At 38.6% G+C, this 13453-nt stretch overlaps 1 long non-coding RNA gene across 1 annotated transcript in view; it reads right to left on the reverse strand.

Moving 5' to 3' along the window:
* Positions 1 to 8377: 8377 nt before the first annotated feature.
* The window catches only part of LOC309844063, a 72131-nt gene continuing 67055 nt past the window's right edge, over positions 8378 to 13453 (reverse strand). Inside the window, exon 4 of the long non-coding RNA XR_014300473.1 lies at positions 8378 to 9465. This is a non-coding gene — a long non-coding RNA (uncharacterized lncRNA). The remainder of the gene's footprint in view (positions 9466 to 13453) is intronic.

The raw sequence follows: 13453 nt of genomic DNA on the forward strand, positions 1-13453 counted from the left end.
AGGGTATTCAGAGTGTCTACTTCACAGGGTTACTAGGAGAATGACATGAGTTAATATATGTAAAGCACTTAGAACAGTGAGTGGTATATGGTAGGCCCATGCAAATATTTACTAAGTGATTTTGAAAAAAATTTAGACTTTTTAAATGAGTTAATTTTCTCATCTTTTTTTTTTTTTTAAGATTTTATTTATTTATTTGACAGAGAGAAATCACAAGTAGGCAGAGAGGCAGGCAGAGAGAGAGGAAGGGAAGCAGGCCCTCCCACCGAGCAGGGAGCCCGGTGCGGGACTCGATCCCAGGACCCTGAGATCATGACCTGAGCCGAAGGCAGCGGCTTAACCCACTGAGCCACCCAGGCGCCCAATTTCCTCATCTCTTAAATGAGATGCCTTCTCTCTCTTCCAGACAAGAATCAGCCATGTATATTAGTGACTTATTTTTGCATTAAATTTAGCATTTTAAAACAAAATAAACATTTATTATGTCGCATGGTTTCTGTGGGACAGGAATTTAGGAGTAGCTTAGCTGGGGCATTCCAGCTTAATCTCTCATGAAGCTATAATCAAGGCATCAGCTGAATCTTAATTGTGACTGGAGGATCCGCTTCCAAGATAGTTCACAAACATGGCCAACTAGTTGGTGCTGTTTTTGGCAGGAGGCCTTAGTTCCTCACCATGTGTACTTCTCCAAAAGGAGAAGCGTGTAAGTGCCCTCAGAATATGGCAGCTGGCTTCCTCTGATAAAAGTGGTCCAAGAGAGAACAAGGCAGAAATGACATTTTCTTTTATGATCTGGCCTCATAAATTACACAACATTACTTCTTCTGTATTCTACTGGTCACAGAGATCAACATTAATATGATATTGGGATGTGGGTGGGAAGGAGGGGAACTACACAAAAGGATGAACACCAAGTAGTAATCATCAATAGGAGCCCATCTCAGAAAACGGCTACCATACTTGGCCAATCAGATGCTCCCGCAAGATTCTGAACCTTAGAAATGAAACAAGGACACAGTACTGGTCAGCTTACTTACAGCTCAGCACAAATATCAGGTCAAGCAGCACCAGTTACAGTATCTAAAGCAAAAATTAGCATGGTGTGTTCTGGACTATTTTCCATTGTCTAACTTTTATTTTGGATTCTTGTTCTCTAATCCTATTTCCCAGTCTCCCAATTGATTCTGCGACCTGCCCAATGTTTTTTCAGTGATTCGTTTTTTAATCTGATAGTTAGTTGGCTTCTATTGTTTGTAATCCAAAACCCTGACTGATACAATGTAGAAATCTTCCCCACTGTCTTCTGCTACCATTAATGTTCCCATATCCCAGGTCACATGCTATTTCTCCAAGGAAGACTTCTTGAAGCCCTCGGATCAGAACCAGGCAGAAAACACGAGTCTCATGTTCTGTGCTGTGTACCCCACATCTCACATAAGAATATCTCAAAAAATGAAGAATAAAAGTCCAATATCAACATTTTACAGTTTTGACAGTCTTTGTGAGAAAGCTGCCATCCTTCGATCAATCATTTTAGTTTGAACTGGGAACGAGATTGTCTGCATTTATTTTTACATTTTCCAATGTGCTCATTCTATTAATTTTGAATTTGGTGTTTTCAAAGCTCAGTTTAATGTTGCCATCCTCTGTGCCACCAAGGAGTCCAGCTGAACATATACTTTACTCAGTAAATGATTTTCCTAGGGAGAGCTAACATGTAAGTTTGCTTTATGAACATGGAATTTGAAAATGAAGGGAACTAATTCTTTGATTTGATTGTTCCATGGTATCTGACTAAGGAAACTTGACTGAGAATATACTCCCACCAAGATGTCTGCCAGCTCCATGAGCAGCATTCCCTCTGCAGAAATGAGAAGTGCTAATGCTTGACTCTCCACTCCCTGGGCCCCCATTTTTCTCTGCTGACCAACTGTCATGGACCTGGACTGGATCCTGACAGAAGAACCAACCAGTACTTGGAGCCTTCGGAGGATCAGAGCTTTATTTAACACAGGTGGACTCAGAGGGGACTGTTCTCCAAAGGTCTGAGCCCCAAGCACAGGCAGGGAGAATAATTTATACCCTTCTACTTCCACATACTTGCTACTTTTGGCATGCATGGGAAACAGGGTAGAGAAGAACCCAGAATGGCTCTGAGACAGGGACTAGAATTCCCTTACTGGTTTGGTCGGCCATGTTAGAGTACAGTTTTTCCTTTATTATGATAACCCCTCCCCTCTTCCACTTGTTTTACTCTTTCTTTCTTTTTTTTTTTTTAAAGATTTTATTTATTTATTTGACAGAGAGAGATCACAAGTAGGCAGAGAGGCAGGCAGAGAGAGAAAGAGGAGGAAGCAGGCTCCCTGCTGAGCAGAGAGCCCGATGCGGAACTTGATCCCAGGACCCTGAGATTGTGACCTGAGCCGAAGGCAGCGGCTTAACCCACCGAGCCACCCAGGTGCCCTGTTTTACTCTTTCTTTAGTTATACCCACACTTTCTTTAGTTATACCCACACCCACACTTGATAGTATGGGAATAATTTATTTTAAAGATAATTTGAAGCCTGCTCAGATTTGGAAGCTAGAAAGTAGGAGTAGCAGAATTCTTAGGAAATACTCTCTAAGTTTTGGGTCTTATTTTTGTGGGGTTTTTTTCTTTTTTTTTTAAATTATTCTGGTAAAATCAATGTGGCCTGCATTACCAGCCTGAGGTATAATTAAGATCATAAATCTTTTTAATATTCAAATTAATCACTCAATTCCTCACAGGACCATTTTAAAAGGAAATCCAATGGCTACCTCTTGAAACCTTTTCCTTTAACCAAGTTGTCAAGAACTATGGATGCTTGTGTAACCCAAAGGGGTCATCCCTATTTCTCAGCTACTTGTTGTTAGCAGAATTACCAAAGGAAGAGAAGGAGGCAAGGAGGGAGACAAGGAGGAAGGGACGGAGGGAAAGAGAAATACTAAAGGAGGAGGAGAGAAGGCAGGCACTCAAGCTGCCTGACCAGTTTCATGCCAGCCCTAACAATCCTCATTTCTGTTGTCACTGCCATACAAAATTATTGCACTTAACAGATCTTATCTAGTGGATCATTTGAGCCTTTCTACCCTCGCCAATGATGCCACACATGCTGCAGAGGTCCACCATGCACAGGTTTCTGAAGTTCCAGGTCTCCTTTTACCCTTTCAGTCAAGGGCCATTGTTTTCACAGTGCACCCATTGTGAAAGAGAGATCTTCCAGCCACAGACTGTATGGAATAAATCTTGCTTCATGATTTCCTACTACTTGCCAGTCAAACACCTGTCTTCTCTCAGGGCGAATCTTCCTTTGGAGACACAGGGGAACTTATTAGAAATCATTTCAATCTATCTGATGTTCTGATAGGTGACCTCCACTGGAATGGGAAGATTCTATTTCCCCCTGAGAAGTCTTTGACAATGCAAATTTACTTCAGTTTTCCCCAAGCCTGCACTGCAAAGGTTCTTTGGAGAAAACTTTATCAAGCCACAAAGTATTCTCATACATTGGTTCAGAAATAAGAAAAACAGCTCCAAATTGACCCTTTGTAAGTCACCTAGCAAAAAAGTTGCTTGAACTTTCTTTCACCAACCGAGAAACAAAAAATTGTTCTATCTTGCTGGGTATATCACATACCTCTATGTCCAAGAAAATATATAGCCCATAGTTTTTAAGCTATAAGAAAATGTACCATCAACTTGAAGAGTATAATGTAATAGATAATGGCAACATTTAGCATAGTTACCTTGGATAATAGTACACAAATTTTTTGTCCAAATATCAGGTTGTTCTACATTCAGTCTACAGATTTGCAGTCAACTGATACCCCCTACTTGCATAGCTAAGAGGTAAGCATGTATCATAAAACTAAACTAATTCTCTTTCCCTGGACACAGTAATTAAGGGATGGCTCAATATGAGCCTACAAGAACCTCGTTTTTGCTCTACTCTTGAAGGACAGTAGTTCTCTTTCCTGTTAGACAAGACACAGAACCACTACTAAAAAGCCTGTTTTAAAATGGAGTCAACCCAAAGAAAATATAACTAGCTATAAACCCTGGTCACAGCAGATAAAGAGTACTCAGTTAATGAATCAATAAACTCCCTTTCTGGATGAGTTATTTTGGTTTGGGATTTTTGTTGCTTTCTCTCAAAAAAGTCTCCTCTGATACCTGTGAATCAGTTAGCGTATCAGAGGGTTTCAATTGGTGATAAACTGGGTAGAAGGAAAAGGGTGGGGAAGCGTATTTTCCTTTTCTCTTTCAATTTGTGCCTCTTGTAACCACTATAACAACAGGAAGTACAGTTTAATTGGAAATGGGCTAACATACTTCTAAGAATAATCATCTAAGGCTAACTGCCTAGGTAGTTTTGAAGTCAGATAAATTGGCTCTCTTGTTATAAAGTGCATCTCTCCTGATTAGTACTTGATTAAACAACAACAACAAAAATAACCTCTTAGAACTGAAATATCAACAGCTTCCTGGATTCCATTTTTCTTTGCAAGATAATGAGCATAGCATACTGTTTAGCATGTTCTTAATTGGATGAATATCAGATATACAGTGTTTTTCTATCATTGATGCCTTGTGTGCTAAGAATTTCATTATATCTCAATATTACCACATAAGATTTTCTTTGTATTTGTCACAAACATATTCCTATGCACAGAGATAATTGCCACAATTTCACCATATAGGTTAAGCTTTTCTTTTTTACGTTTAACTTTTCTTTAAAGTATCCACTTTAGAGGCTCCTGAGTGGCTCAGTTGGTTAAGCATCTGACTCCTGATTTTGGCTCAGGTTATGATCACAGGGTCATGATATTGAGCCCCACCTCGGATTCTAGCCTGCTTAAGATTCTCTCTCTCCCTCTTCCCCTCTCCTCCCCACCACACTTACTTGTATACTATGAATGAATGAATCAATCAATCAATCAAGCCACTTGAAGTCTCAGATCGTTGAAAGATCCTGCTTTGGCCATGGTTTGTCTTTTTTCAAAACAGATATTTTTGGAATGGAAAAAAATCTGAGTGGATTTTTGTTTCACCATTAAGTCCTAAGCAGTTACTGATGGCACACGCCATGTCGTTTTGTAACAAAAGAGAAAGAAGACAGAAATACGCTCCTTGCCCTCTAGAAATCTTTAATCTGATTCTCATTACAAAATGGGCAGGGTGATAATATTTTAGTAGTTTACACAGCAAAATACAAACTAATGTAATATAGAATCATTAAGTGATGAGAAATTATTTGGTAAAGAAGCGCTTAATAAATATTTGTTGTCTCATCAGAGAAAAATTAGTCAGTCTTCTTAAATGTTCATCAATACCTAGAGTCATAGAGTACCCCTGAATCAATGACTTTAATCATTCATCTATTCAGCAAGTAATTACATACATTCTATGTTTTTTTAATATATTTTTTAAATTTATTTATTTGTCAGAGAGAGAGAGAGCAAGCACACGCAGACAGAGAGGCAGGCAGAGACAGAGGGAGAAGCAGGCTCCCCGCTGAGCAAGGAGCCTGATGTGGGACTCGATCCCAGGACACTGGGATCATGACCTGAGCTGAAGGCAGCTGCTTAACCAACTGAGCCACCCAGGTGTCCCCATATAGTCTATGTTTTAGATGCTTTTTTAGATGCTTGTAGTCTTTCCGGTTTTATTTAGTCTTTTACTTTGGATGCAATTCATTGTGCAGAATTATTATCCTTGGCTCACAACACTATCATTGATTCATTTGGGGGCCACAATTAGGTTGTTTCCAGTGGAGGGCTATCATAAACATTTGCTGTTTACTGGTACATATGACTGTATATGAGCAAGGAGTAGAAGTGTGGAGTCAAATGGTATGCAATACTCTAATTTACAAGGGGAGGTCCCAAATAATGATTACAAGAAAATATCTTCCATTTATATTCCTACCAGCAATGAATGAGAAATCCAGCTGATCCACATCCTCACCAACACTTGATATTATAAGACTGCTTAATTTTTAATTTTAATTTTTAAAATTTTTTTCCAGTCTATTTTGTATAAAATGTTAGCGCACTATGGTCTTGTTGTCCTAATTAAACCTAGGTTGAGCATTTCTTCCTATATTTGTGGTTATGCTTTGGCCTAGTAAGGAAATATTAACTGCCAACTATTACTCACCTTATATTACATTAGGCAGCTCTGCATCAGAATTCCTCCATTTTTTCAGCCTTTCCCACACATCAACTCATTCCTATCACTCACATAATTCCAATCAAATCAAAAGAAGAAAGTGTGGCTACAAAAGGATACTTTCACACAAAATAACTCTGAGTGACTGAAAGGCTCATGAGTTCTGGTCATGGTCTAAACACCAGTTGGCTGGCCAGGAACACAAAAGTCTCAGGCCACCTTGGAGCCACCCCTGATAGCCACACTGGGATGAACTGTGAGACTACAGAAAATCACTTCAAATCAAACTGGAATATACATTACAGTCAGAGGGCCAAGCAACATTTGCTTTAAGTGTATAATACCAATTATAGTCACACTCTCAGTTTTTCAAGTTTCAGATGTGAAAGAAAGATAATGATTGCACAAAACTCCTTGCTTCACTGGGTGTCTGACACTTGTTGAAAAGCACAGTGAAATATTGGAAACACTGCATAGCTCTAAAGAAAAACAAAAATAATAAATTTAACATGAACAGTAAAAACATGTTTTTAAGATTTTATTTATTTATTTGAGAGAGAGAGAGAGAGCGCATGAGTTGAGGTTTGGGGGGAGGAGGCAGAGGGAGAGGGAGAAGTAGACTCCCGGCCGAGCAGGGAGCCCGATGCAGGGCTCCATCCCAGGACCCCAAGATCATGACCTGAGCAAAAGACAGATGCTTAACTGACTGAGCCACCCAGGCGCCCCTAAAAATAATTTTTAAGAGGTAAAAAAAAATTATACATTCAAGCCAAATTTGAAATCTCTAAACTTTTTGGATCATGTTGGTTTTTTTTTCCCCCTCAAATGAGAGCAAGAAATTATAAAACTTCAGAATTCAGAGTTACCAAAAAAGGCAGAAGAGATGGAGGAAGTCCAATTGTAATGGTCTTCACTTGCATCTACAGATTGTCGTCTTAATCCATTCTGGCTACTATAACAAAATACAAAAGACTGAATAATTTCTAGATCATAAGATTATTTCTCACAGTTCTTAAGGCTGGGAAGCCCAAGACCTTGGTGTCAGCATACTTGTGGTCTAGTGAAGGCCAGCTTCCTGGCTCATAGCCTGTGCCTTCTCATGATGTCCTCACATGGAGGAAGGGCTAGAGATTTCCCTGGGAGCCACTTTTATAAGGCACTAATCCCATGCATGAGGGCTCCACATTCATGGCTTAAGAACTTTTCAAAGGCACCATCTGCTAATACCATCACACTGGACATTAGGGTTTCAACATGGAAATACGAGGGGGACACAAACATTCAGTCTAGAGCAACTATATTTCTTATATTTTTTCTTCTTCAGCATTCTAGTATTTTCAGAATGGTCAGATATTTAAATTTGCACTTTGTTATCAGTGGGCAAATTGAGTATCACTTTCCAAAAGCCACAAGGGGATTAGCCCCACTTAACAAACCAGGAAGTCACAGCTCCCAAATCCTCCTGGCCTGCAATCAGGCAAACTTTTTTCTGCTCTTCTTGCAATGAATGAGTGAAAACACACAAATAACAACAACAAAAAGTATACTTTTAATAATACACCAATTTAAAGCTTCTTTTTTTTTCAAGAAAAGAACTATGAAAGTACTATGCGATCACCCATTTTAATTCTGTGTATACATAAAAAAAAATTCTATGAAAAGCTTATGAAACCAGTTACCGGCCACCTAAACTCTTTTTGTGTGTCCTCAGAAAAAATCCCCAGATGTCACAATTGTCACACCTACTTGTTAAATTGGAGAAATTCTTGAACCACAATAAGCAGATGCTAGAACAGATGGAAAGTTTCTTTTTGGGCTGAGAAAAAGAAATTTCCAATTAAGAAATGCCTGGACACTATTTTGTCTCCCTTCTAGTTGAGTGAACTATGAGATTTCCTTATGTCACAGCTTAGAATTCAAACAAAAAATCTTTTTCTTTTAATATTCTTTGTTTTTTCATGTATCTATAAGCATTAGCTTGAAATCTGCTCACTTTCATGTCCTCCTTATAAAATTGCTTTAGTGCTTTCCAAGAAAAAAAAGGAAAATTAATAAAATATTTTCATGTAATGTTTATATTTAACACTCTATCCTTATGCAGTTCCAGTCGAGTTTGCCTCATACATTTTCTACTCACTTACAACTTTATACAGTATCTATTATGTGCCTAATACTTGTTTCATTCAGTATATATCAGTATATTATCTCCAACCTACCCCAAAAGAAGCATTACAAAATGCAAAATAGATTCTTTGCACAGATATGGAAGCAGATGTCTGCTTTCCTACCAACTATCATCCCAGCCCTCAAATGCAATCTCCACCTAACAGTTACCTTCCCTAATACCTTTCTGGAGGAAAGATGAGTTGGTTCATTCTTGAACCCTCCCATCCACCTGGTAGCTGCTTCTCTGACTTGTCCTTCAGCCTCGCCTGATGCTTCTTGTGAGCCAGTTTAATAAGTGATAAAGCACCTTTTTCCTACTTGCTTTCCAACTTTGAGAGAGCATTTTAAAGAACAACTAATACATTTCTTCCATCATGTAAGAAAAGATTTGAGTGCCCAATTATTGACATTTGTTTGCAAGGTATAGTAAAAATGTCCCTTAAGAAATCCTGTGTCGGGACGCCTGGGTGGCTCAGTTGGTTAAGCGGCTGCCTTTGGCTCAGGTCATGATCCCAGGGTCGTGGGATCCAGTCCTGCATCAGGCTCCTTGCTCGGCAGGGAGCCTGCTTCTCCCTCTGCCTCTGCCTGCCTCTTTGTCTGCCTGTGCTCACTCTCTCTGACAGATAAATAAATAAATAATCTAAAAGAAAAAAAAAGGAACTCCTGTGTCATCCCTATCCTTAATGAGGACATGAGGTACATGAAGAAAGACAGAGAGGCAGTAGTAAGGGGGTACCACAGTATAAACGAACCTTCCGCAATGCGAGGACAGCATGAAAGCAAAGAGGCTGTGAGAGAGTGGAGAGTTATGCCAATGATAGTCTTTCTCTGGAATTCCAGTTGCATCTGGGCCCATTAATTTTGGATAAACGAAGTTCCACTGATTTCCTTAGAGTCCTTAGTTTCGAGTTTCCATAAAAATAGGCCTTAATGGATTTTGAAGAGTTAGGACTACTTCACTGATGAAATAGAAATAATGATTCCTCATTTTTGTTTCAGCCTTACTTGCACAGGCCTTCGAACTACTGAAAAGTATTTATAAACATTTATAAAGACATTCCTCATATCCTGGAGTAAGTGTGGTGTTCTGCCTCCTGCTACGAAAGCTGGTAAACAAAAACAGAGAAATGAAATTAATTTTTAGATAAGAGAAACCTAAAAATACACAGGCAGGCATTCTAATCTAGAATTCTACTTCCTTTTTACAAAACTTCTTAAAATAGTAGGATTCACCAATTTAAAAAAAAAAGACACGTCTAAAATTCAAAATCGAGGGTCACATGTAAATATCGACATGTAATTTTCCTCTAACAATTTAAACAATAAATTGCTAAGACTCTATAAGATTGACTAAATTAAGATTTAGTACCAAAAGAAAAGATTAAAAAAGAAAAGTTTTACCTCATTACAGAATTAGGCTTTACATATTTATCATTTCTTCCCTTTAAATTGTTTAATTTTATATATAACTTATGGGTTTTTAGCTATTTGTCAATAATGCCCTTGTTTCCTCAAATAAAAGATGTAATGATCTCATGAATTCTTTCTAAAGTTTTATAGTAAAAGTTTTATAGTAAAATATGTTGTTCATTGCTTTTCTTCAGAAAACAAGTATGAAAGCTAAATACCTCCATTATAAGCCAACAAAAAAGGATCATTTTTAAAACTTGCCCCCAATGCTGCATTTGGGGCCTCTTTTTGCAAATGTGTGATTACATTTTCATGTAATTTTATAGCAGTAGAAGCAATAACAATTTCTTCTCCAAATTACTTTGTATCCCCACAACCAAGTGGATGTTAGGGTGTAAAACAAAAGTTTACTGAGGTTTGAGAAGACTGTCCTACTTCATATTGAAAGGCCTGTCTCTCCATTTTGTCTGGCAGACAAAGAACTCCTGGCTTTTTAGCAGATACAATGAGAGACAAATAAAGACTGGTGAGTCATTGTTCAAGTCAGCAGCCCAGCTGAGGAATTGGCCACTGACAGCTGGACTGATGGAATATTATGATTCGTCAAAGAAAGCCTGTAAGAACCATATGGAGTGACAAACCAATACTTTTAATGTGCCCATCAGAAACTCCCACAGCTGATGGTGTTCACACAGCTGTAGGTTATTAGGAAGGAGCCTTAAATGAAGGAGGGAGCCCTCTTTAGGGTCATTCACTATCATAATAATGTTAACTAAAACCTGCTGGTGGTGGAGCAACTTCATAGAGAGAAACAATATATCACTTTTTGACATCTGACAAAAGCTATAGGGAGTTCTATCTTTTGTGTGTCTTGAGAAATTAATTTTATGTCTGAGTTTTACAATGATCTCCAAGAACTAATAAATGTGGCTTTTTGCCTGACTTGCATAGCTCTTAAAATTTCAAAACATGCCTTTATTAAATACATAAAATTCCATTTGAACTACATGTAAAAAAAAAAAAGCATAAAAAAATGCTGAGAGTCTCTAAATAATCTCTTCAATACCTCAAGTGAATAATCAAATAAATTTATAATACATAACCACCATGAAAGTCTTAGAATTCTATCCTGAGTAGCCACGACGCCATTTGAAAGGAAGATACAGGGATAGGTGTACTTCTCTGCAGATTATTTCTTTAACATTATAGATTTTATTACTTACTAGTAAAACTCAACCAGTATGTAACAAGTAGCTTCAGGACAAACCCTACATATAGCTGTCATTCTACAACAGAGAAGCCAGGATCTTTTTCGCATTTGATTTCAAGTGTGCCAGTGTTCAGAAAAATATTACAATAAAATAAAGATCACATAGGCTGAGAACAATTGATGACTCTATTGTTCCCTTAACAAACGCTTAGTAAGAACCTTTTATGTGTAAGAGCCTAAGACCTCTGAAAGGAGTAACTGTGGCTCAAATGAAGAGCTTGCATTTCTGGACGTGGCTAAGAGGAAGGAAGTCCATTGTGAGGCCAAACGTCCTGGCTTCTGCATCAAGCCAAGGGAATGCCAAAGAATCACTCACGTAAGATAATGAGTAAGATAATATGTAAGATAATGAGATTTTTCTCATACGTGTAGTTGCTCTACTCAACAAGGTTAAGACTGTTGAGTCAATAAAGCATTTAATCAAAAAACACAACTAAGAAACCTATTAAATAAAAGAAAAACAGAAAGTTTGCAAGTTGTCCTTTTCAATGATAATGCTTTTCTACAAGTGAGTAGCACGTGAACTAGGACCAATCCTAACAGGAAGTGTTACTCTGAGGCAATACCATCCTCTCTCTTTACTGCACACAGTTGTCATCCTTCATCCACAGAACACCACTCGTGGCATTCATGTGGACAAGGAGCTGGGAGTTAGGGGCAGGTTTAGCTGCTCACGGTCTGCTGAGCAAATGTCTAGGAAACACATTTGGGGCTGCTGGCAGCAAAGTGACTCCCAACCACAGAACCCTGCACTGATTCCCCTCTTACACTTGAGATTTAAGCTTTTCCATTTCCAAATTTCTGACTTGTTTTGTATCTTCTTATGATGTGGTCAGTCAGGGAGAGCCACAGAGGAGAGACTCAGGAAGACAAAGTTGATTATACTCTCACATCCTAGAGACCAGAGGCACCCACAAGGGTGGTCAGGAAGCAGAAGACACGAGTGTGGGCACACCTTGTGCCTCAGCCTTTATTGGGGTTTCTGTGGAAAAAGCAAGCCAGGGCAGGTAAACGGTTTAGAATTGGCTAATTTGAATAGTTTTAGCAGGCATAGGACTATAGGGGTGGTTTTCCAGCTGCTCAGTACCTGGCCTTGGGACGATGAGCCAGATAGAGGATGTCTGGCTCCGGACTGGGTTTGGTTGGTTTGCATATCAAAGGCCTGCCCTCACTGGGCATAGGGCTAGCTCTGAAGAATTAGCTAGCAGGGGTGGGGGTGGGGTGACAGTCTCTCCCTGGCCAGAAGGATTTTTGTTAAGATATCAAAACATGATAAAATACAGGAGATTAAAAATATACACATAAAAATACAACACAGTGCTTTCTTCAAATAAGAAAGAGGAAGCTTACATTAATTTATCTTGACACAAAAATAATAAATGATGGCCATTTATGCATCCAGCCTTTCAGGGTACTTTAAGAAGACTGACATTGATTTCTTCCCCACCTGCATTTTTTTAAGCAGCGACTTTTATGATCATAAGTCAGCAAAAAAGCCAACTAAAGACTCGGAAGTCCCATGGTCTTAGCTTCACTTGCCCTCTCACTTTTGAGCTGTATTTCAGAAACCCCGATTTTCTTTCCTTCCTCTACACTACGTGAAGACTTGGATACGTGGTATTTGTTTCTACCTAAAAGAGAACACAGTGTGGCAACCAATTCTTCTGACACATACAGGTTTAGCACAAAGGCTTCTCTGGTGGAGACTTGGACTTTTCTGGAGAAGACAAAGCAAGGAATTTCTGAGGTCCACTTTGGCGAGGCTCCAGGTTTTGGGGTTTGTTCAGAATTGACCTTCATACCTAAATGCGTGAAAGACTGCTCTAGGTTGCAGACGAAGGGACTCAATGAAAACTGTTGCGTGTTAAAGGCTGAGAAGACCCACAGGAAATCGATTATGTCCACTATCTCCAAATGATAAAATCCTGGGAAGATTTGCTCTATATGCAGCAAAAATAAGAAGTCTGACTATACCAAGTACTAGAGAATAAGACTATGTTTCAGTTTTATGAAAATAGTTTATAAAGTTGTAGACCTCATAGATTCAAACATTTGTATACCCACTGGCCAGCAAGTGCTTTCCAAGGTACATATGCAAGGTAAATATTTGCATGTGTGGACCGACTGGTCCACATGAAAGAGCTCTTACACCACAGTTCTCAAAAGCAAAAGCTTTGAAAATTCCAAATGTCCACTCACAGGAAAATGGATCAATTCTGGTATATGGTTGTGTGGTGTATGTTTGTATGAAAACAAAATTTAAAGATGAATGAATTACAGATACAACAAGGATGAATCTTAGTAAACATGCACATTGAAAAGAAACAAATTCAAACAAAACCAAACAATGTATTGTACAGATATATGCATATATTTTTGCTTATGTATATATAATAAAACTATTTTTACAAGGG

Source organism: Mustela nivalis (genome assembly GCF_964662115.1).
Source record: "Mustela nivalis genome assembly, chromosome: 11".
NCBI classification, from domain to species: Eukaryota; Metazoa; Chordata; class Mammalia; order Carnivora; family Mustelidae; genus Mustela; species Mustela nivalis.